Genomic DNA, 27070 nt, shown 5'->3' with positions numbered 1-27070 from the left:
GGGCCTACATATTGAATATCAATTTCAACAAGAGACATCCCTCTACCTAAATAATGATAATCATTAAAAATCAATTCATGAATTTTAGCAACACTCATAAGCCTTCAAGTACAGCAACTCTCAATTTTACAAAATTATTGACGGGTACTTTATCCGAAACTGTCCCTTGCTACCTTTAACTTACACTAACATTCTCTGAAAAGTCATCTTGTCTTAAACTTACAAAGCTTATCCTATTCTGAGAAAAAGTATACCTCATTTTGCCAATTCCATTAAGGATTAAGAAAAATATGGCCATTCAAGTGAACCCAGCATTTCCACTTTCCTCTATTTAACACAGATTCATAGGGCTGTCCATAAATAAAGCATCTTTACCTAATCTTATAGGGGTCAACTGTTGTTCAACCTCCCTAAATAAGAAACCTTATTCAAAACTACATACATATACATGATATTATCATGACAAAAGCATCACATCACTTAGAAATCCCCTTACATGTATACCCTCCCCCTATTTTTTGATTTTCCTAAGAAGCATTAGTTTGAACACTTTAACCTAATATTATGAAACTTGTGGCAATTCCCTTGAGTCATTTCTCACACATATTTGAAAACAACCATCACTGATATTGAAAATTGATCTTTTCTTGATAAATGGATGAAATGCAACATTTTTTTTCACAAAAAGACATGCCGCCATACATGTGATTTCTTGTTTTCATGAAACAGTAAGCTTATAATCATATTTAGTGAATATCTTATTTATTCTGGTTTCTAGTCTCCGTTTAACTTTGCTAAAATAGTAAGACCTACAAGTGTGATGTCTGCTCTTAATTAAAATGAAATTCAAACACAACCGGGTACCTGGGGACGGATGAGAATTCCATGATAAACATTCAAATTTTACATGTTTTCCTACATTTTTGATGCATATATACAATAAAAGGGTAAAAATATGTTGTTTCTTGATCATTTCGAGAGTAATTATTATAGCAGTCAAATGTACATTTACATATCCAACATGTAATGGTAATGGAGACAATTGGAAAGCGGGGGTGGCTTTTTCAATTCTGTAAATATATCTAAAATATCACTTTTGGATAGGAAGGAGCAAAAAATTGAGTTTTTTGACATATTGTATACTTTGATAACTGCATTTGTCTACATGTGAATTTTATTTGAAAGAAAAATATGCTGTTTTAAAAAAATTGAGTTATATAAGTCAGGTTGCTTAATGTTATTTCATGAAATCAGACAGCAAAATTGCTGCAAATTTATAATTTAAATAATTCAATTGATCAAAACTCTTTTACAGTATTAATTCTTATCTCGGTAATTAAGTTAAGCCTATTAATTGTCATCAGGATAGGAAATACCTACTTTCTAAGCCAATTTACTCTAGTGGTGGTCATTCTACACATTTAAAAGGGATTTACTTCCCTTGTATATTATAGGTAATAAATCATGTAATGACATATATAACCAACAAAATCATCCATTTTCCCAAAATAGACTACTTTTGGTACAAAATCCACTCAAAATTACAGTTAAATCAGAAATCTGAAAATACCATGTAGTCTTGAAACTTACACTAACATTCTCTGAAAAGTCATCTTGTCTCAAACTTACAAAGCTAATGCTATTCTGAGAAAAAGCATACCTCATTTTGCCAATTCCATTAAGGATTAAGAAAAATATGGCCATTTAAGTGAACCCAGCATTTCCACTTTCTTCTGTTTAACACAGATTTATAGGGCTCTCCATATATAAAGCATCTTTAAATTACCTAATCTTTTAGAGGTCAACTGTTGTTCAACCTCCCTAAATAAGAAACCTTATTCAAAACTACATACATATACGATATTATCATGACAAAAGCATCACATCACTTAGAAATACCCTTACATGTATACCCTCCCCCTTTTTTATTGATTTTCCTAAGAAGCATTAGTTTGAACACTTCAACCAAATATTATGAAATTTAAATGCTTCTATTTTGATCAATTGAATTTTTAAGCAATGTGAAATTAAAACCATCGCAATTGATACTTTAGTAAAAATCATGAAATTTTAACACAGTGGAATTAAAACGACTTACAGTATTTTATCCGAACAGCCTCAAAGTATAATTTTCTGCTATACCATTTTTTTAAAATGAATTCTACTGGGGTTTTTTTTGCAAATAAATTTAGCGAGGATTTTTTCCTCTTTTCTTATTAATGACAGGTTTTAAAAACAATATTATGTTTAGTATGTATAAAATTCCATAAACAATTTAACAAAGCTTTGGATTTTAGCATCGTCGGTGACCCATGTGTGATTCACATCGATTCTCTCCATAATCTTGTGGTTTGCTACGATAGATTTTAGTTGCACAATGAAAAAATGATGGATTGCACGATAATACATGCTCATTTTGAAATTTAAAGCATTGTTGATTTCTTTTCCTAGATAGAGATATGCACAAAATGATGTTGCTCTGTGATGCTTTGCCAAGATTAAAAGCATGAGAGAGAGAGAGAGAGAGAGAGAGAGAGAGAGAGAGAGAGAGAGAGATCCGAGGCACATGTAGTAAAAATTATTACATACATTTGTCTTACTGTAAAAATTGTTTGCAATGTAGATGTGTTCTGCATGTAAAGTTTACCTAAAATGAATCAATAAAATTCAATATATATAAAAGATAAACTAATCTCAAAGAATTTACAATGGTTCTGTGAAATAATCAAATCTTGAGAAGAATGTTTTATAGATATCAGGGAACATTAACCTAAAATCTGAACTTAAAGATCTTTTCATCTTGCACTCTGTTTTACATGCTCTTTCACAGGCGATAATCATATATAGCGAAGAGCCAGAAAAAAGTTCGAATTTTAATTAGACTGAATATTTACCATGTCAAATATATTTATTTAATTAAGCACAGGCCTGTCTGAGTTCTTTAATTCATTAATTAAGTGGAGGTGATATGGTAAAGATCTGCTATATTCAAATATTTAGGGTAAAGTTGTCATCATGCAAACATGCACTCTAATTACAACATTCTACTCTTGTGTGCCTTTGGACCCCCTACCCCTTTTAATTGCACTGTTTTACAGTGTGTGGTGTGTTGTTCAATACAAAATAAGACATACATAATAATAAATAGAAATTCAAAAGAGTAGTGAGCAAAACATACACATGAAAATACATTGGACAGATAATATCCCGAGATTTCTCTGACTCAAATGCCCGCTTTTATATTGTTACGCACGCCAAAAGCGGAGGTTAGAGTCAGAGGAATGTCGGATTAGATTGAAAAGTGCATAAACACTTTGAAAAGAAAAAGTCAATACGACATGTCCTGTATTGAAACATACCTTTTTAATCTGTCATACGTTAGTTGAGCTGAAATATCCACTATCGCCGTCTTGCAGGCCTTTCTTCTAACAAACCGCTATCAGCTGTTGTTCGCAGTCAAAACATGGCGAGTTGACATGGTGAATCGTACGATAATTATTTCGATTAAAACTTATAAGACTAATAAAAACTAACAACGTAATTATCGACAGAATTAACGAAATTATTTCAATAAACACTCTGATTAACTATATAAAAAAGGAGTTCGGTTTTATGACCTGTACGAAATCTTTTCAGCAGGAGTTACTTTTAGTGTGAATTTTGCACTATTTTTTAAACCAATAACGAGGAATCAACATTTCCGGAAAAATCAATATTTAAACCCCGATATCTCTGCAATGCAGTATCCGATTTTAAAACGAATTTAAGTTTTGTATTTAGCTTTGCAAACTATACAAAATGCATATAATTTTATGTTTTTTATAAAGTTTTATGATCAGTACGAATTGTTACAGTAGAAGTTAATTTCAGTGTGAATTTTGCACTATTTTTGAAACCAAGAACGCGGCATCAAAATTTCCGGGAAAATCAGTTTTTAAACCCCGATATCTCTGTAATGCATCCTCCTAATTTTTAACGGTTTTCAGCATTAGATTCAGCTTAAAAAGCTCTACAAAATACGTGTACGTTTTATATTTGATCAAAAAATTCAATTTTTCGAAAAATTTGATTCTCTTCCAGTTTCGACCCGAAGTGACGGATTTTTATTATATAGCCTCATTACAGAGGTAAATCGACCAAATCATAACCATTGAAAATTTCAAGCCTCTATCTTAAAGCGTTTTTGAGAAAACTCCCGGACAAAATGACTTTTTTAAAATTTAAAAAATGACGTAACGTCAAAACGGAAGTGACGTTGTCTATAAAACTTTAACATCTTGGAGGGACGATAACTTGCTAAAATCTCTGGAAGTTTCATTGAAATCGGTTGAAAACTTTTTGAGTTATGAAGCAAAAAAGGAGTCAGAAAAAAAAGAAAAAGTATAATAATAACTAGAGCAAAGCTCGTTGCAAAGCAACGAGTGGGTCTTCCTTTAATGTCCGAAGTAAAGCTGGAAGCCCTTTAAAGAGGGCGTGGTCCTTCATTTGAACAAACTTGAATCCCCTTCACCTAGTGATGCTTATAGTGCCAAATCTGGTTGAAATCTGCCCAGTGGTTCTTGAGAATTAGATGAAAATATGAAAAGTTTACAACAATGACAACGACAAATTGTGATCAGAAAAGCTCACTTGAGCCTTTGGCTCAGGTGAGCTAAAAACAAAATGAAGGAAATTTAATTGCATACTTTTATTGAAAAACAAATTTTCACAGCTAACAATTGTAAATTACTGCAAACATGCAGCCATAATTTTGTTTGTTATAATTTTTTATCAAACACAAACCACAACAAGGCATGATGCTTTCTTAAAGTTCCATTACAGTAACTGTTCATGAATTATTTGATTTAATTTGAATTACTGGTAAATAGTCTGTAGAACACATTAAGGAATATGCATGTGGGTAGAGGTGACAGGTTAACCTCAAGAGCTCAAAAGAATCAACAGGTAAAAACCACGTGGCCACCAATAGCTGAAATTAAAAAAATCAATAAGCTGTGTTAATACATGTACCGGTACTAATAATAGCTGTGTTTACATTAACATATGCATAGTATTTCTGAAAAAAAAATACACTGACCATGCAGTGTAATTAGTATGACATATCCCGATACGTGACATTAGATGGCACAAGACAGTTTTTTTGATACATTTCATTGTAGCCTGGGAACGTGTGTCTTCGGAACCCTGTAACTAGAATTTCCTCAGTTCCCATTCAGCACAAATACCTTTAATTCACTCTTTATAAGGCCAATCACCAATTTCTGAAGAAAATTACTAGTCAAAACCTGTAAAATTTTCTACATACTGGTTTGACCATTCCATATTTTGCTAATTTTTCATGATTTTTCAGCTTTTTAGACCTCCCCCAGCCAATTCCCTGGAAAGGGTTGACCTTCCGTACCATGTGCATGTTGCTCCATCACATGTCAGAAACTTACCGGTGTATAGTTTATAATGCCCCATCCACCTACTTTTCGTGTTATTTACCCTCCCGTCTGTAACTTGCATTTTCACTGTCTAATTAAAGTCAACACAACAGTCATAGCCGCAGGTTTCGCATTTTACTTCTGAATCTCATGTACCTAACATATCGGGCCTACATATTGAATATCAATTTCAACAAGAGACATCCCTCTAACTAATGATAATCATTAAAAATCATTTCATGAATTTTAGCAACACTCATAAGCCGTCAAGTACAGCAACTCTCAATTTTACAAAATTATTGACGGGTACTTTATCCGAAACTGTCCCTTGCTACCTTTAACTTACACTAACATTCTCTGAAAAGTCATCTTGTCTTAAACTCACAAAGCTTATGCTATTCTGAGAAAAAGTATACCTCATTTTGCCAATTCCATTAAGGGTTAATAAAAATATGGCCAATTAAGTGAACCCAGCATTTCTACCTTCCTCTATTTAACACAGATTCATAGGGCTCTCCATAAATAAAGCATCTTTACCTAATCTTATAGAGGTCAACTGTTGTTCAACCTCCCTAAATAAGAAACCTTATTCAAAACTACATACATATACATGATATTATCATGACAAAAGCATCACATCACTTAGAAATATCCTTACATGTATACTCTCCCCCTTTTTTTTGATTTTCCTAAGAAGCATTAGTTTGAACACTTTAACCTAATATTATGAAACTTGTGGCAATTCCCTTGAGTCATTTCTCACACATATTTGAAAACAACCATCACTGATATTGAAAATTGATCTTTTCACTTGATAAATGGATGAAATGTAACATTTTTTTTCACAAAAAGACATGCCGCCATACATGTGATTTCTTGTTTTCATGAAACAGTAAGCTTATAATCATATTTAGTGAATATCTTATCTATTCTGGTCTCTAGTCTCCTTTTAACTTTGCTAAAATAGTAAGACCTACAAGTGTGATGTCTGCTCTTAATTAAAATGAAATTCAAACACAACCGGGTACCTGGGGACGGATGAGAATTCCATGATAAATGTTCAAATTTTACATGTTTTCCTACATTTTTGATGCATATATACAATAAAAGGGTAAAAATATGTTGTTTCTTGATCATTTCGAGAGTAATTATTATAGCAGATGTTATTTCAAGGTCAAATGTACATTTAGATATCCAACATGTAATGGTAATGGAGACAATTGAAAAGAGGGGGTGGCTTTTTGAATTCTGTAAATATATCTAAAATAACACTTTTGGAAAGGGAGGAGCAAAATCTTGGGTTTTTTGACATATTGTATACTTTGATAACTGCATTTGTCTACATGTGAATTTTATTTGAAAGAAAAATATGCTGTTTTAAAAAAATTGAGTTATACGGTATAAGTCAGGTTGCTTAATGTTATTTCATGAAATCAGACAGCAAAATTACTGCAAATTTATAATTTAAATACATGTAATTCAATTGATCAAAACTCTTTTACAGTATTAATTCTTATCTCGGTAATTAACTTAAGCCTATTAATTGTCATCAGGATAGGAAATACCTACTTTCTAAGCCAATTTACTCTAGTGGTGGTCATTCTACACATTTAAAAGGGATTTACTTCCCTTGTGTATTATAGCTAATAAATCATGTAATGACATATATAACCAACAAAATCATCCATTTCCCCCCCCCCCCCCCCCAAAAAAAAATAATAATTTTGGTACAAAATCCACTCAAAATTATAGTTAAATGAGAAATCTGAAAATACCATATGTAGTCTTGAAACTTACACTAACATTCTCTGAAAAGTCATTTTGTCTTAAACTAACAAAGCTTATGCTATTCTGAGAAAAAGTATACCTCGTTTTGCCAATTCCATTAAGGATTAAGAAAAATATGGCCATTTAAGTGAACCCAGCATTTCCACTTTCTTCTATTTAACACAGATTTATAGGGCTCTCCATAAATAAAGCATCTTTACCTAATCTTTTAGAGGTCAACTGTTGTTCAACCTCCCTAAATAAGAAACCTTATTTAAAACTACATACATATACATAACATTATCATGTTAAAAGCATCACATCACTTAGAGATACCCTTACATGTATACCATCCCCCTATTTTTTAATTTTCCTAAGAAGCATTAGTTTGAACACTTTAACCAAATATTATGATATTCAAATGCTTCTATTCTGATCAATTAAATTTTTAAGCAGCGTGAAATTAAAACCATCGCAATTGATACTTTCGTAAAAATCATGAATTTTTAACACGGTGGAATTAAAATGACTTACAGTATTTCATCCGAACAGCCTCAAAGTATAATTTTCTGCTATACCATTTTTTTAAAATAAAATCTACTGGGTTTTTTTTTTGCAAATAAATTTAGCGAGGATTTTGTTCTCTTTTCTTATAAATGACAGGTTTTAAAAACAATATTATGTTTAGTATGTATAAAATTCCATAAATTTTTTTACAAAGCTTTGGATTTTAGTTGCACAATGAAAAAATGAGGGATTGCACGATAATACATGCTCATTTTGAAATTTAAAGCATTGATGATTTCTTTTCCTAGATAGAGATATGCACAAAATGATGTTGCTCTGTGATGCTTTGCCAAGATTAAAAGCATGAGAGAGAGAGAGAGAGAGAGAGAGAGAGAGAGAGAGAGAGAGAGAGAGAGAGAGAGATCTGAGGCACATGTAGTAAAAATTATTACATACATTTGTCTTACTGTAAAAATTGTTTACAATGTAGATGTGTTCTGCATGTAAAGTTTACCTAAAAGGAATCAATAAAATTCAATATATATAAAAGATAAACTAATCTCAAAGAATTTACCATGTTCTGTGAAATAATCAAATCTTGAGAAGAATGTTTTATAGATATCAGGGAACATTTACCTAAAATCTGAACTTAAAGTTCTTTTCATCTTGCACTCTGTTTTACATGCTCTTTCACAGGCGATAATCATATATAACAGCGAGCCAGACAAAAGTTCTAATTTTATTTAGACTGAATATTTACCATGTCAAATATATTTATTTAATTAAGCACAAGCCTGAGTTCTTTAATTCATTAATTAACATGATTAAGTGGAGGTGATATGGTAAAGATCTGCTATATTCAAATATTTAGGGTAAAGTTATCATCATGCAAACATGCACTCTAATTACAACATTCTACTCTCGTGTGCCTTTGGACCCCCACCCATTTTAATTGCACTGGTTTACAGTATGTGGTGTGTTGTTCAATATAAAAAAGGACATACATATACATAATAATAAATAGAAATTCAAAAGAGTAGTGTGCAAAACATAAACGTGAAAATACATTGAACAGATAATATCCCGAGATTTCTCTGACTCAAATGCCCGCTTTTATATTGTTACGCACGTCATTTGAAAGCGGGGGTTAAAGTCAGAGGAATGTCGGAATAGATTGAAAAGTGCACAAACACTTTGAAAAGAAGAAGTCAATACGATATATCCTGTATTGAAACATACCTTTATAATCTGTCATACGTTAGTTGAGCTGAAATTTCCACTATCGCCGTCTTGCAGGCCATTCTTCTGACACACCGCTATCAGCTGTTGTTCGCAGTCAAAACATGGCGAGTTGACATGGTGAATCGTACGATAATTTTTTCGATTAAAACTAATAAGACTAATAAAAACTAACAACGTAATTATCGACCGAATTAACGAAATTGTTTCAATAGACACTCTGATTAACTATATAAAAAAGGAGTTCGGTTTTATATGACCTGTACGAAATCTGTTCAGCAGGAGTTACTTTAACTGTGAATTTTGCACTATTTTTTAAACCAATAACGAGGAATCAACATTTCCGGAAAAATCAATATTTAAACCCCGATATCTCTGCAATGCAGTATCCGATTTTAAAACGAATTTAAGATTTGTATTTAGCTTTGCAAACTATACAATATGCATATAATTTTATGTTTTTTATAAAGTTTTATGATCAGTACGAATTGATACAGTAGAAGTTACTTTCAGTGTGAATTTTGCACTATTTTTGAAACCAAGAACGCGGCATCAAAATTTCCGGGAAAATCAGTTTTTAAACCCCGATATCTCTGTAATGCATCCTCCGAATTTTAAACGGTTTTCAGCATTAGATTTAGCTTAAAAAGCTCTACAATATACGTATACGTTTTTTGTTTGATCAAAAAATTCAATTTTTCAAAAAATTTGATTCGCTTCCAGTTTCGACCGGAAGTGACAGATTTTCATTATATAGCTCTATTACAGAGGTAAATCGACCAAATCATAACCATTGAAAATTTCAAGCCTCTATCTTAAAGTGTTTTTGAGAAAAGTCCCGGACAAAATGACTTTTTTTAAATCTTAAAAATGACGTAACGTCAAAACAGAAGTGACGTTGTCTTTAAAACTTTAACATCTTTGAGGGACGATAACTTGCTAAAATCTCTGGTAGTTTCATTGAAATCGGTTGAAAACTTTTTGAGTTATGAAGCAAAAAAGGAGTCAGAAAAAAAAGAAAAAGTATAATAATAATAAAAAGAAACCGAAGAAAAACAAAAGGGTCTTCCGTTGGAAAACGGAAGACCCTAATAACTAGAGCAAAGCTCGTTGCAAAGCAACGAGTGGGTCTTCCGTCAATGTCGGAAGAAAAGCTGGAAGTTTCTATAATAAGCAGAGCTCTTAAACCAACAACAAGAGTAACTAAAAGAAAAAAATGAAAAAAATCGAATTATTCCTGGTACGACTTAACAAAATACGACTGATTTTAAGTACGACTTAACAAAAACTTTTCCGATTTCAAGTACGACTTAACAAAAAAATTCCGAATGTGTTACAGTACGACTTAACAAATATTTTTGGTACGAGTTAATTTTACTTTTAACATTACGCTATTTTTTAAACCAAGGACGCGGAATCAAAATTTCCGGAAAAATCAATTTTTAAACCCCAATATCTCTGTAATGCATCGTCCGATTTTAAAACGGATTTCAGTGTTACATTCAGCCTAATAAGCTCTACAAAACACATATTCATTTTTGATTTGATCAGAAAATTCATTTTTTCGAAAAATTTGTTTCACTTCCTGTTTCGACCGGAAGTGACAGATTTTCATTTCCAGCCTTATTACAGAGGTAAATCGACCAAATCATAACTATTGAAAATTTCAAGCCTCTATCTTTAAGCGTTTTCGAGAAACGCCGCGGACAAAATGACTTTTTGAAAATTTTTAAAATGACGTAACGTAAAAACGGAAGTGACGTGGTCAAGAAAACTTTAACATCTTTGCGGGATAATAGTTTCACATTATCTCTGAAAATTTCATAAAAATCGGTTGGAAACGTTTTGAGTTATAAGGCCGAGAAGGAGTCAGAAAAAAAAAGAAAAAGTATAATAATAATAAAAAGAAACCGAAGAATAACAAGAGGGTCTTCCGTTGAAAACGGAAGACCCTAAAAAGAAACCGAAGAAAAACAAAAGGGTCTTCCGTTGGAAAACGGAAGACCCTAATAATAAAAAGAAACAATAGAATAACAAGAGGGTCTTCCGTTGGAAACGGAAGACCCTAAAAAAAAACAATAGAATAACAAGAGGGTCTTTCTTCCGTTGAAAACGGAAGACCCTAATAATAACTAGAGCAAAGCTCGTTGCAAAGCAACGAGTGGGTCTTCCGTTAATGTCGGAAGTAAAGCTGGGAGTTCCTGTAAGAAGCGACTTAACAAAATCCGAATGATTTTACGTACGACTTAACAAAAACCTTTCCGATTAGAAGAACGACTTAACAAAAAAAAAATCCGAATGTGTTCAAGTACGACTTAACAATTAATTTTTAGGTACAAGTTAATTTAACCAAGAACTTGATACTACTTTCTTAACCAAAAACGCGGAATCAATTTTACCGGAAAAATCATTTTTTGAACTCGTATATCTCTGTAATGCATCGTCCGATTTTAAGTGTTAGATTCAGCTAAATAAGCTCTATAAAACACATATTCGTTTTTGATTGGATCAGAAAATTCATTTTTTCGAAAAATTTGATTCTCTTCCGGTTTCGACCGGAAGTGACAGATTTTCATTTCCAGCCTTATTACAGAGGTAAATCGATTAAATCATAACCATTGAAAATTTCAAGCCTCTATCTTAAAGCGTTTTTGAGAAACGCCGCGGACAAAATGACTTTTTGAAAATTTTAAAAATGACGTAACGTAAAAACGGAAGTGACGTTTTCAAAGAAACTTCACAAACTAAGAGGTTTTATAGTTGCACACAAACTCTGAAAATTTCATCAAAATCGGTTGTAAACCTTTTGAGTTATAAAGCCGAAAAGGAGTCAGAAAAAAAAATTAAAAAGAATAATAACTAGAGCAAAGCTCGTTGCAAAGCAACGAGTGGGTCTTCCGTTAATGTCAGAAGTAACGCTGGGAGTTTCTGTAGGAAGTAGAGCTCTTAAACCAATAACAAGAGTAACTAAAATAAAAAGATGAAAAAATCGAATTATTCCTGGTACGACTTAACAAAATACGAATGATTTCAAGGACGACTTAACAAACACCTTTCCGATTTTAAGAACGACTTAGCAAAAAATTTCCGAATGTGTTCAAGTACGACTTAACAATTATTTTTGGTACGAGTTAATTTTACTTTGAACATTACGCTATTTTTTAAACCAAGGACGCGGAATCAAAATTTCCGGAAAAATCGATTTTCAAACCCCGATATCTCTGTAATGCATCGTCCGATTTTAAAACGGCTTTCAGTTTTAGATTCAATTTAATTAGCTCTACAAAACACATATTCATTTTTGATTTGATCAGAAAATTCATTTTTTCGAAAAATTTGTTTCACTTCCGGTTTCGACCGGAAGTGACAGATTTTCATTTGCAGCCTTATTACAGAGGTAAATCGACCAAATCATAACCATTGAAAATTTCAAGCCTCTATCTCAAAACGTTTTTGAGAAACGCCGCGGACAAAATGACTTTTTGAAAATTTTAAAAATGACGTTACGTCAAAACGGAATTGACGTTGTCAAGAAAACTTTAACATCTTTGAGGGATAATAGTTTCACATTATCTCTGAAAGTTTTATTAAAATCGGTTGGAAACTTTTTGAGTTATAAAGCCGAGAAGGAGTCAGAAAAGAAAAGAAAAAGTATAATAATAATAAAAAGAAACCGAAGAATAACAAGAGGGTCTTCCGTTGAAAACGGAAGACCCTAATAACTAGAGCAAAGCTCGTTGCAAAGCAACGAGTGGGTCTTCCGTTAATGTCGGAAGTAAAGCTTGAAGTCCCTGTAAGAAGCAGAGCTCTAAAACCAATAACAAGAGTAACTAAAATAAAAAGATGAAAAAAAATCGAATTATTCCTGGTACGACTTAACAAAATCCGAATGATTTTAAGTACGAATCAACAAAAACCTTTCCGATTTCAAGAACGACTTAACAAAAAAAATCCGAATCTGTTCAAGTACGACTTAGCAATTATTTTTGGTACGAGTTAATTTTACTTTAAACATTACGCTATTTTTTAAACCAAGGACGCGGAATCAAAGTTTCCGGAAAAATCAATTTTTAAACCCCAATATCTCTGTAATGCATCGTCCGATTTTAAAACAGATTTCAGTGTTAGATTCAGATTATTAAGCTCTACAAAATACATACATTTTTTTCATTTGATCAAAAAATTTAATTTTTCGAGAAATTTGAATCACTTCCGGTTTCCACCGGAAGTGACAGATTTTCATTTCACGGCCCAATTACATAAGTAAAATGACAAATGTAAAATCGTTAAAAATTTCAAGCCCGTATCTTCAAGCATTTTTGAGAAAAGTCCCGGACAAAATGACTTTTATAAAACTTTATAAATGACGTAACGTCAAAATGGAAGTGACGTTGTCTTTAAAACTTTATCATCTTTGAGGGACGCCAACGTGCTAATATCTCTGAAAGTTTCATTGAAATCGGTTTAAAACTTTTTGAGTTATGAGGCAAAAAAGGAGTCAGAAAAAAAAGAAAAAGTATAATAATAACTAGAGCAAAGCTCGTTGCAAAGCAACGAGTAGGTTTTCCGCTAATGTCGAAAGTAATGCTAGAAGTAGCTCTAAGAAGCAGTGTTCTTAATCTAATGACAAAAGTAACTGAAGTACAAAAAAGATTTTAAAAATCGAATTATTCTTGGTACGACTTAACAAAATCCGAATGGTTAAAAGTACAAAAAAATAACCATTTCAAGTCCGAGTTAACAAAAAAATCCGAATGTGTTTAAGTACAACTTAACAAATTTGACTTCATTTTAGGTAAAAGTTAACTTTACCTGGAACTAACATCTAATTTCTTAACCCAGAATGCAAAATTAAAATTTCCGTACAAAATCAATTTTGTTTAAAACAAATCTGAGCAACATTTCCTCTACACTGCTTTTCAAAGGGTTGACCTTTAATTCGTACTATGTGCTTGTTGCATCATCAATTGTCAGAAACTTATTGATGTATAGTTTACTTAATTTTATTATTCCTCTGCGAATATTTTTATTTAAAATTACTATGAACCAGACAACATTGAAATGGTGAACATTTCAAAGGGCCCCGCTGATGTTATTTCAGAGAATTTTGCTTTGACCTTGACCTATAACTTGAAATTTTTCCAGCTGGCATAGAACTTCTAATTCAATTTCATGGCCCCTAACATACAGGCATTTTTGTTCAATCTGACCAAGATTAAGCATATCCGGGAAATAATCTACTGTCTAAAAATAATTTTATTAAGATCTGCTATGACCTTCACATTGACATGGTTCAAGGTCACTGCACGCCATTAACCAATAAGCTCTGTTTAGGCAAAATATTAGCCAATTAGGGGCTAAAAGGAGATTATATCTATGCTCTTAAAATATGGATTTTTGTGTGATCTGATATGACCTTGACACTTGATCTACAAATATCATTCGAGGTCATTGCATATCCTTTGATCAAAGGCATCATGTTGGTGAAGTATGAGCCTGATTTGAGCAAAGGGAGATAAGATGTACTCCAGACAAGGATTTCTTAAATATAATTCTGCTATGACCTTCACAGTTTACCTTGAAAATAGGTTCAAGGTCACTACACACCCTTTACTCAAAAGCTCTGCTTATGTAGAGTCTGAGCCAAATAGGGGTTAGTAGAAAGTATATATGCTCAGAAAAAAGGATTTTTGCATGATCAGATATGATATTTCACCCTTTACCTAGAAATTTCATGCAAGGTCACTGCTCATCGATTAACGATAGAGACAGTCTGTGAGTATTAGCCAGATTGGACCAAAGGGAGAGAAGATATGCCCCAGACAAGGATTTTATATATGTAATTCTACTATGACCTTAACCTTACACCTAACAACATGGTTCAAGGTCACTGCACATCCTTAACCCGAAGGAACCCTGTGGATGAGGTATGAGCCAGATTGGGCCAAGGGGAGAGAAGCTATGCTCCGGTCAAGCGATCTCGGATGGACAGACCGACAAACTGATCACTAGAAGGCGCCCACACAAACTTGCTTTTCTATCTAATATGAAATAGTATCCATGCTATCTGCCCATGGTGAATAGTCATCAAAACCATTCATCAGCAGAATTTGATTTCCCTCCTTTTTAAACTCGGAACACCTCTGACCTAATCAGATCACCACATTAAATACAAAGTTTGATAACTCTAATTTGTTTATCATCAAGAAATTCTGCATCGCTGACAAATAAAGTTTTCTTCGGTATAATAATATACCAATTAACTGACTATCTGGACAATAGCAAGTTTATTGTCCCACCCCACAGCAACTATTTCCCTTGGCTTTGCCTCATGAAATAGTTGCTGTCTTGGGGGACAATAAACTTGCTATTGTCCTCATACCCAGTAGATACTAAATAGGCATATAATATCCCATCCACCTCCATTTCATGTTATATAACCTCCCGTTTGTAACCTTCAATTTCACTGTGTAAAGTCAACACAACAGTCAAAGCCGCAAGTTTCACAATATATTACTGCTTCTCATGTACTTAAAATTAGGGGCCTTAATATTGCTTAGGCCTAAAAAAAAAAAGTTGTGTGTTTCGGGTAACCCGACCTAACCTACAAAAATGGCCCGATCCTACCATTTTTAGATGCCTGATTTGATCCGACTGTGAATTTTATCTTATTTCCAATAAAAAATACGTTTTTAAAAATGAAGAGAACAAACATTCTTAGGATTCCGGCCAATAAAAAAAATCCCTACCCACCTAACCTAATATTTTCATTAGTGTTTCCCTAAAGACACTATTTTTTTTTAGGCCTTACCAATTCCAACAAGAGACATCCCATTAACTATTGATAAACATTAAAATTCATTTCATGAATCTACGCAACACTGGTAAATCTTCAAGTACAGTCACTATCAATTTTACAAAAATATTGACGGTTCTTTATCCGAAACTGTTCCTTGTACCTTTAACTGCATTTAGTACACTAACATTTTATGAAAAGACGGTTTGTCTTAGAATAAGAAAGCTAATGCAATTCTGAGAAAAAGAATACCACATATTGCAAATTCCATTGAGGTTTAATAAAAATATGGCCATTTAAGTGAACCCCCCATTTCCAATTTCCATTAGTAAACACAGATTTACAGGGTTCTCCATAGTAAAACATCTTTACCTGACCTTTTAGAGGTCAATTGTTGTTCAACCACCTTTGAAAAGAAACCTTATTCAATACAACATGCATCTACATTATATAATCATGATAAAAGCTTCACATCACTTAGAAATATCCTTACATGTATACCCCCCCCCCCCCCAATCTTTTGATTTTCATATAAAGTCATGGTTAAAAATGTTTTACCTAATTTTATGAAACTTGTGGCAATTTCCTTGAGTCATTTCTCACACATATTTGAAAACAATCATCAATGATTCTAAAATTTGATCTTAATTATTTGTTTATTTTATGATTTACATCATTTTAATTAACAAATAGACAGCTGTCCTGCTTGTGATTTCTTGTTTTTGTGACCGAGTAAATAATAAAGACACGGTTCTGTGTTCAGGATGTTTTATATGTACAAAAAGGTGATTCTGTAAATAAATATAAACACATAAATATATATACAATTTATACACAATAATTCGTTACGGTTTAAATAAAGCTTTAAACTTTATTATAATCTTAGTTTACTTTATGTAGATACTAAGAAAAGTTATGTTATATAAATTAATACAATAAATACCTTGTGCGAGGTGTTGGTGTACAAAATCGCCGGACCCACAGTGAAACAAAATCAAAAGTAACCGGGATTTATAATAATAGAAATGATCTGATTCGATAATACTAGCCAATGGGAACAACGGCCAATAGAAAAGTAAAGAAAGTGTTCACCAACTCAATCCACCTGCGCACAAGAACAAGCGTAACTTGGTAAATAATTAGATATTGTAAATTTTAAATCTGCCCACATACTCCCCTGCTTTGAATTTTATCGTCTCGATAAAAATCAAAATTCAAACACCCACTAATCAACATAATATCATATATAAATCAAATGTTCAATACACGTATCGCATTCACAGTCTATGATTCTTAATCCCACATACTCTTCTGTTTATCGCGTAATCGCAAACTCCGACAAAGAGATAAGGATGGCTTAACGTCACGTGCATGGCAATTGTCACTGCTTATATATTTCGGCGGTACGCGTTTGATATCACGTCTATTAAGGGTACGCTGCTGTCCAGTGTCTGAAACAACTGTATACACACTGTCTTTGGCTGTTTGAACACGGTATCTTGTTGTACTCCAAAGGTCTTGAAGTTTGTGTCTTCCTGTAAAACCTCTGTTTCTTATGAAAACTTCGTCACCCACACCAATCGGATGATCCACCATTTTTGCGTCGAAGCGATCTTTCCTCTGTGATGCATTTTTTTCCAGGTTTCTTTTAGCATGCTGGAATAATTCACTAGCATTATTTCTGTGCTCTTGAATGAATTCATCGTAATTCACATCATTATCCGAGACAGAATCCGACACTGTTGACGACACAATAAAATCGACTGGAATTTTAGGTTTACGACCGAAAAATAAATAGAAAGGACTGTAACCAGTGCTGGAATTTGGAGACACATTGTACGCAAAAGTTACATCAGATAAATGATCTGGCCAGAGTTTCTTCTTCTGTGGTGGTAGAGTTCTGAGTAAATCGTGAAGTGTACGGTTGAAACGTTCTGTCTGTCCATTGCCTTCGGGATGGTAAGCTGTTGTTCTTGACTTTTGTATGTCGTAGATTTTGCAGAGTTGTTTAATAATATCCGACTCGAAGTTTCTTCCCTGATCGCTATGAATTCTATCCGGTACACCATAGTGATGAAACCACTGTTGAATCAAACACAACGCAACGGTAGAAGCTTTCTGATCACGGGTGGCCACTGCTTGTGTGAATTTGGTAAAAACATCTGTCATCACAAGTACATTTTCCTTACCCTTAGATGGTTCCAATACTGTGAAATCAATGGCTAGAATTTGCAGAGGTCGGTTTGCTAGTAAGTGGTTCATAGCTGGTCTAATCTGTTGGTTTTCTGATTTGGCTACACAACAACGTTCACAGTTCTTGCAATATTCTTTGATCTCACTAAACATTCTAGGCCAATAACACCGGTCTTTAATAACACTGAATGATCTTTCGATTCCCTGGTGACCAAGGTTGTCATGACACTGTTTAAGAATTTCCAGTTTCAGTGAAGATGGTAAAACGTACTGTTTGGTTTCTCCATTAACAGGATCACACACAGTTCTGTAAAGTATTCCGTTATCCATACTTAAACGATTCCACTGCCTGAGAAGAATATTCACAGCCTTTTCACAGTTTTTCCTTTCTTCTTTCTTTGGATATACCCCCTGTTTCCAGAACTTTAAAAACTGTTGAATGTCGTTGTCCTGAGACTGTAAGCGTTTCAGATCACTTTGACTGTATTGACGAAGAGAACATTGCAATTCAACTCATATCACATCGGATGATTCTTGACACAATCTCTGTTGCACACACATAACATCTTTTGGAATTTCAGAAGACCAGAGATTTCCTAGACTGGTTGATGAGGTAAGTATTCCTTCTTCACTCACTGACTTACGTGAAAGAGCATCTGCATTCGAATTGTGTTTTCCACTGCGATATTTGATTTCAAAGTTGAAGAGAGCCAACTGTGACACCCAGCGTTGTTCGTATGCACTCAATTTAGAAGACTGTAGATACACAAGCGGATTATTGTCGGTATAAACGGTAAAAGAAGAGTTCACTAAATAATCCCGGAATTTGTCGGTAATACTCCAATACAATGCTAAAAGTTCCAGACGTCGCGAACTGTAATTCTGTACATTCCGTTCGTTGGGACGAAGTGATCTGCTGGCGTACGCAATAACACGTAATTGACCATCTTGGTGTTGCGAAAGTACCGCTCCGAGACCGTTGAGACTTGCATCGACTTCAAGCACAAAAGGTTTTGTGTAATCGGCATATCCTAGAATTGGTGCACTGGTAAGTAATTCTTTTAATAACACAAATGATTTTTCACATTCACTATTCCACTTTTCACAGAACAGCTTCTTAGATGCATTCGGAAACTTTCTGATTAAATTGTACAATGGCGCTGCAACTTTCGCAAAAGACTGAATAAAACGTCTATAATATGACGCCAATCCAAGAAATGAACGTAACTGTTTTGGTGTTGACGGTGTTGCCCAGTCACTCACAGCTTGCACTTTTAGAGGATCTGTGTTAATTCCATGCTTTGATACTATGTGCCCCAGGTATTTTACTTCCTCTTTGAAAAAATCACATTTAGATGGTTTTAATTTAAGTCCATGCTGACGAAGTTTCTGAAATACTACTTCCAATCTCTGAATTTGTTCTTCTACAGTCCGTGAAAACACAATAATATCATCTAAGAATACCAGGAGTATCTGGAAAACTTCATCACGGAAACAGTGCTGCATAAGTCTCTGAAAGGTGGCGGGAGCGTTACACAAACCGAACGGCATGGTGTTAAATTCGTATAGTCCAAATGGTGTAGTAAATGCTGTTTTGTGTTTGTCGTTCTCTTCTACTGCAACTTGGTTATATCCTGAAGTCAAATCCATGGTCGAGAAATAACGGGAACCACACAGTGTATCAAATGATTCTTCAACACGGGGGAGAGGATATGCGTCTTTGATTGTCTTAGAGTTTAACTTCCGATAATCAACGCACAGACGTAATTCACCATTCTTCTTGCGAACGATAACAATTGGTGATGCATACGCACTGGTACTTTCTCTTATGATATCCCTATGTAATAGCTCTCTAATATGTTGTTTAACTTCCTCAAATTGCGTCGGGGGAATGCGTCGGTACGGTAGATTGACCGATACTCCATCTGTCAGCGTTATTTTGTGTTTTACCGTATCTGTAAATCCTGTGTCTAAATCCGACTTTGAAAATACGTCATGATATCTGTGAAATAGTATTTCTATGCTTCGTTTCTCTTGGTCTGTCGCGTCAACTTTGTCCAAGTTTACAGGAATACGGAACTCTGGATCACAGGAACGTTCGTTAGTAGATTCTGTCACATAACACTGCACAAATATTTCCTGTACTGTGCCACAATTGGAAAATTGCACAGGGTCACTAATTTCATTGATAACTTCTTCTCCTTTTGATAATATAGCAATGCGTGTTCGAGGTGAAATCCAGACATCAGAATCAGTTATGTTCGCTAGCCGCAAATAGAAATGGCCCTTGATCACTTGAACGAATGTCCGGACTATAACAATGCTGTCACTCAGGTGCTCGCTATGCGACAATGGTTCTGCTACGGCTGAGTAATTTCCAGGTATCGGCGGCCCAGTAGCGTTGATCACGATCACAGATCTTGCGGGGACTCTAACGGGATGTCGCGCAGACACTTTAGCAAAACCATACACAGTCCTGTTCTCTTGATCACACACTCGGAATGCTGACTTAATTTTCGAATTGCAGGATATTTCAGATACTTTCTCGTGATAATAATTTCCATGTTTTTGAATAAAAATGTCTCTGCACTGTCCAATAATGTTCATTCCTAAAATGCCCGGGATATTGTGTTTACGTTTCCGAGTCATTCCATCTTCTGTATCTTTAATTATCAGGATACCGCGATCTTCTATAACGTTTCCCATACATTCAACATCAGCTTCTATGTATCCGATATAAGGGATTGAAATTCCATTTGCTGCTTTTAAATTCAATTTCACATCATTCTTTATATTCTTACAGAGTGTTTCGATGTTGTTTCTATAAAAACTTTCCGTTATTGTAGTCACCATAGACCCAGTGTCTAATAAACAGTTAATTTCTACACCAAACATTTTAATTTTAACTGTAGGGCTTTGACCAATAATATGATTGACACAGGTGGAGTCCTCTTTATTTCCTACTGATGTCGGACTCTGCTCATCAGCAGGATCTATTTTCCCGATTGTTGGTAATTTGCCGAAGTGAGATTTCGTGGACAGTTTCTTTGGATATGATTTTCGCTTTTACATGTATAGCAAAGGCGGCGGTTTAACTGTGGATATGGTAATCGGTATTGTTCTTTCGATTTGGATACAGTTTGCCGTTCAAGTAACTTTGTAAGATTGTCGATGTTTTGTTCCTGCCGTTGTATGACTTCTAAGTATTTGTCAATTCCGTGAGTAGTTTTCTCTGACTTCTGTGAAGATTCAGCGGCCTGTTTTTCTGTAGTATGTCTGTCTGTTGAGCACTTTGAGCGGTTCTTTTCTTCATCCTCTGAAAACAATATTGCTTCGTCCCGGAAGTCCAAAAAATGTATATCCGGCTGTTGACGAATAAGTCGTTTTAATTCTCTACGTAATGAGATATCATTCACATTTTGCGCAAATTGTTCACACAGGGTCAAATCAGGGTTTGGAATAATATCTGTGTTTTTCGTCGTAATTTTCTTGATGAGGTTCATCAGAGCGTAACTGTATTCTCGTAAAGACTCCCCTTCCATCTGTTTTCGCTCAAAGAAATTTCTCTGTAGGACTGTTATTCCTTCTTTGTCTCCAAACGTTTCACTTAAAATACGCAACACTTTTGTTGGATTGCTTCTTTCTTCATATGGCCGATATTTGATTTCTTCTTTTGCCAATCCAGTCAGATTTGAATATATGAAGTCGGTACTTTCTTCTCTATTCATACGGTGACTTTTGATGACATGTTCAACTTCTTCTATCCAGTCGTCGACATGAATATCGTCTTTATCTTCATTTCCGCTGAATTTCTGCACATTACGGACTGGTTTTAGATAAGTAGTTTTGGATTTGTATTCTTCGTTGTCCTCATCTATGCGTTTATCGAGTTCTTTTTGTAGAGTTTTTATTTGTTGTCTTAATTTCTTTGTCGTCATGGTTCGGCGTTTAAAGGTATTTCTAACAAAAGAGGTAACGGTACGTTCCGGACTTTTCACAGGTGAGTTGTTTTCAGCGATGACTGCTCACTGGATTTTGTAGACATTCTTCCTCACACAAGAATCACCATTGACTGTAGATACCGGCGACGCCATTTGTGACCGAGTAAATAATAAAGACACGGTTCTGTGTTCAGGATGTTTTATATGTACAAAAAGGTGATTCTGTAAATAAATATAAACACATAAATATATATACAATTTATACACAATAATTCGTTACGGTTTAAATAAAGCTTTAAACTTTATTATAATCTTAGTTTACTTTATGTAGATACTAAGAAAAGTTATGTTATATAAATTAATACAATAAATACCTTGTGCGAGGTGTTGGTGTACAAAATCGCCGGACCCACAGTGAAACAAAATCAAAAGTAACCGGGATTTATAATAATAGAAATGATCTGATTCGATAATACTAGCCAATGGGAACAACGGCCAATAGAAAAGTAAAGAAAGTGTTCACCAACTCAATCCACCTGCGCACAAGAACAAGCGTAACTTGGTAAATAATTAGATATTGTAAATTTTAAATCTGCCCACATTTTTATGAAAAAAAGTAAGCTAACAATCATATTTAGTGAATATCTAATCTATTTTGATTTCTAGTCTCCTTCTAACCATGCTAAAACAGTAAGATACAACCTACAAGTTAGACATCTGCCTTAAATTAAAATAAAATTCAAACACCCAGGTAGCTGGAGACAGAGTTGATTTCCGTGAAAAATGTTCAAAATTTGACATGTTTTTCTCCTTTTTTTATGCATATATACCTTAGAAAGGTAGAAATAGGTTGTTTCTTGTTCATTTCAAAAGTAATTATCATAGCAGATGTTATTTCAAAGTCAAATGTACATTTACATATCCTACATGTAATCTTAATGCAGACAAGTGGATGGGGGTGGGGGGGGGGGGGTGGGTTAATTATGTTAACACATCTAAATACCTTTATAAAATAAAAAATAAAGGAAACATAATTGCATACTTTAATTGAAAAACAAATTTTCACAACAATTATGAATTTCTTTAAATAGCCTTAATTTTGTTTTTCATAATTTCTTATCAAACACAAACCACAACATGGGATGATGCTTTCATAAAGTTCCATTATTGTTCATGCATTATCCGATTTAATTTGAATTACCGGTAAAAAGTCTGTAGAACACAAGGAATATGCATGTGGATAGAGGTGACAGGTTAATCTCAAGAGCTGACCCACAAGAATCAACAGGTAAAAGCAAATGTGGTGCCATGTCGGAACAAGAGTCCGTTTTGAGCTGAAATAAAAAAAAAATAATTAGCTGTGTTTACATACATGTACTAGTAATAGCTGTGTTTACATTAACATATGCATATTATTTCTGGAAAAAATACACTGACCATGCAGTGTAATAAGTATTACATATCCCAATACATGACATAACATTTAGGCAGTACAAGATCAAAAATTTGCAAATCAAGTCATAATATAACATTAAAAAAATTTCTTAGGTATAGACACTTATCAGATTGAGAGAGAGTTTGAGAGAGAGAGAGAGAGAGAGAGCTAGAGTTTATTTCTTGTAGTGCAACAGTCAAAAATTTCAATTCCAAAATTACAAAGGAATACATGTATTTCCTTCTGGTTTACCATGTTTTATCAAGTCTACCGGGGTTTTTTTTGCAAATAAATTTGGCGAGGGTTTTGGTTTCTTTTCTTTTAAATTACATGTTTTAAAAACAATACTATGTGTAATAAGCATAAAACATGTATGAGTAAACTTAATGAAGAATTTTTAATAGATTATTTTTCACAGAATGTGTTACATTACATGTATGTCAATCTTTATAAAAGTAGCGTATATTTCGTGCGTCATAAATTGGAAGTTTTAGTAAATATCATTTACTTGCATGGTAGCTATATATGTCTAACCCAAATTTTCTTCATAAAGCTACAGATGTATGTACCACATAATTATATGTTTTGTCACAAGTATACATTTTTAAAAAATACCCAAATTACAACAGTTGAAAGTAACTCGATGAATTTTTCATTCTCTGATAAGTTCATTGTGTTTTGTGCGTGCATATATTATAAGTCTGCTGCAACAGCAGCCAATCAGCGGTAAGCTGAATCCACTACGGTTATAAGAAAGTTTGTGGTTTAGGAGCGGGTAAAATTGTTTACGCATAATGTAGCTGACACTGACTTGAATGCGATGCTGTCAAGAACACCACACCAAATAATATCAAGAGACATAAATATTCACTTAAATGTATTGTGTTGTAAAGTAAAGGTTTTAATACAATTATTGCATCTTGCAAAACATGTGATGACTCTTATAATCATCTGTAATATATCTGATATATATGTACAAGATGGGAAAAATAATGACAGAACAGACTGGGATTCGAACCTTGCCCTGTGAATCTTTAGTCAAGTGCCCTACCAACTGAGCTACATGTATCTGGCACCGGTATTCAAACCAGTCTGACCGTCACATCCCCCCCCCCTTAAATGATCTTCACCCTCAAAGATCACCCCTGGCTCTTCCCCTGGCAGGAGTTAACCTGTCAGTTCCAGGGGTTGGTTACAACACCAATATTGTATAGGGATGGAACGATCCACCGATGCACCGGTGCATCACTGTATTTATTTGACGATATTTGGATCGTTACATTTACCATTAATACATTACGATACCTATGCGGACTTTTTTTTATTTTCCAAAAATATCTGAGCTTCATATATCGGCTATTTTTAGTCTAATATGAAAGTACAAAGATGGCGGAAAACCTTGTAAAGCTGTCAAACCTGTTAGGAAGCTAAATCTGGAGTGTGGACAACTTTTGGATTACTTGTTAATGAAAAAGTAGTGTATATGAGACTTAAGTAATTTGTAAATTGTGCAACGCTCATTTTAAATATATCAAAATAACTTTGGACATGCGGTAATACATCGACAGATTGAATAAATTTTTAACCCTTATTAATGTTTTCATTTACTAGTTGCAATGTATCGTGATATGTATCGTATCGCATCTCATGTATCGTGATATGTACCGAATCGGCTAAGTACAGAATCGTCCAAGCCTTAATATTGTAACAGGATGGGAGAAACAATGAAGGACCAAACCAGGAATTAAACCTGGGCCCCCCGAATCTCTAGTCAGGTGCTCTACCAACTGAACACTGGTATTTAAACCGGTCTGACCGTCACATATATAAAAAGTTATTTTAAACAATGGTGTTCAATAAAAAATAATACTTGCAACCTTCAGTTTTTGTCTGTAATTAATCAATATTGGCGTGCGATCAGTTATCGTTGAGTACCATTTTTCATCAGTGCTTTGTTATGTCATTTTATCAACACATAAAATTATATACGAAAATATGATGTAACATTGCACCAGTGAGAAATGGTCCTCGACAAGAACTGCTGGCATGCCAGTACTGCCAGTAGTGACTAGTCAGATTAAAAAAAGAGAATATAAATGAAAAATTACATTTAAAACATTAACAAGGACAATTCAAGTACACATCAAAACTGCTAAACAAGAAAAATTATGTGAACTGGTAGAGTGGTACGCATAGTTCTAACTTGTGACCTACATGTACAAGTACATGTACCGGGTACCCGTTGGTCTGCTAAACCTCTCTAATGATACATTGATCAGCATCATAAAAATATTAAAGACTTTTTAGTCATGTTTTAACTCTGAAGTCTGAAGTATACAATTTTATTTACTTGATGTTACATGTATGTCTACAGGGTATTTATGTCTACATTTGGAGTCTTCCGCACAAGAATATGATCATATGTTTCTAATTAGACCCTGCTTTGAATTTTGAGTTGAAAATTCACAATCTGATTTTTTTTTAAATAGATAAATTCGGTCATCCTTTCCAGTCACCCATTAACCTCGAGCAAGTCTAAACATCCAGTAAACAATGTAAAAATTACACGTTAGTAAACAAACACCCACACCATAACAAAAACATCTAACTCTGTAATTCTTATAAAATTCTTAACCCAGCAGATGTTAAATCATCAAGATATATTTGTAAATTCATACGTGATGCACATAACATAAGAAAATCTATGTACAGTACCAACTACATGTATATTTGTATACTGTATGTATGACTTTCACCACATGTGGATTTTGTTAATAAATTGAATTGTAATTTACACAAAATTCTGGTAAAAAGGATAAAAAAACAAGTGAAAGGTAAAACATTTGGGATTCAATTCTGTTAAAAGGATTTATATTGTCTGGACTAGAAAAATAACATACATCAGTGACAGTGTACACGTACTTACATGTACATCTATAGACTAAATGTTAACCAGTTAACATGCTGACATTTTAACCACTATAGACAAGAAACCTTAAAAGGAATAAACAGCCTCACCTTCTTCAGTAACATCCACATAGATCACACACTTTAATGTCCATCTTTTCCCCTTTATTACTCGTAGCTTATCAACGGCTGATCAATGGAAACATAAACATCCGTCGACATGGTCGACAGAAGTGTGGCTGTCAGAATTTCCTCGTAAACGATTCACACGAGAATATATCCCTCCTTATACAAATATGTAGTATTGTTCCCTGTGCATGTTCATATGTTTCACAGTAACTTGAAAATGCATGTGTACACCGAAAAATGCACAACTTATCTTCTGCATTACGCTCTCTCTTTTCTACAATGCCGTTCGTCACTTCGTGGGTTACTGTTTACATTCGCGGGGCCGCGACAAACATTGCAAACATTTGTTCTGCGTGGCCGATTAGAACGTGTTAAATAAGTAGTTGAATTCATAAATGATATAGCCTAGATGAAAAAAAAAATGAAATTGAATCACAACAATTTATCTAAGACGCAACACAATGTAATGCAGTAAATGCCTGGGCCTTAAAACGGCATTTGTTCGCTTGTGTGTCTATGTATATAGACAAATTAACTCGTTCATGTACGATTCACACATATTTGTTTTATGAAATTTGAAAAAAATAGGGCACAGAACTTTTTAAATTTGATACTAAATGACATTATTTAATATATTAACAATAACGGAATCAATTTTTTTCCATAAAATGATAACGATTTTTGCTATCAGAAAAATACGTGTATGAGCTGCTGACCCCTAATTATAGGG

At 33.8% G+C, this 27070-nt stretch overlaps 1 pseudogene; it reads right to left on the bottom strand.

Annotated features, from left to right (window-relative positions):
* Positions 1–26623, bottom strand: part of LOC128162129 (uncharacterized) — an 82583-nt pseudogene extending 55960 nt beyond the window's left edge.
* Between the last annotated feature and the right edge of the window lie 447 nt (positions 26624–27070).

The sequence above is a fragment of the Crassostrea angulata genome, chromosome 9, assembly GCF_025612915.1.
Source record: "Crassostrea angulata isolate pt1a10 chromosome 9, ASM2561291v2, whole genome shotgun sequence".
Lineage (NCBI taxonomy): Eukaryota > Metazoa > Mollusca > Bivalvia > Ostreida > Ostreidae > Magallana > Magallana angulata.
Note: the sequence above shows the minus strand (reverse complement) of the source record. Positions and strands in the feature narration are given on the sequence as shown.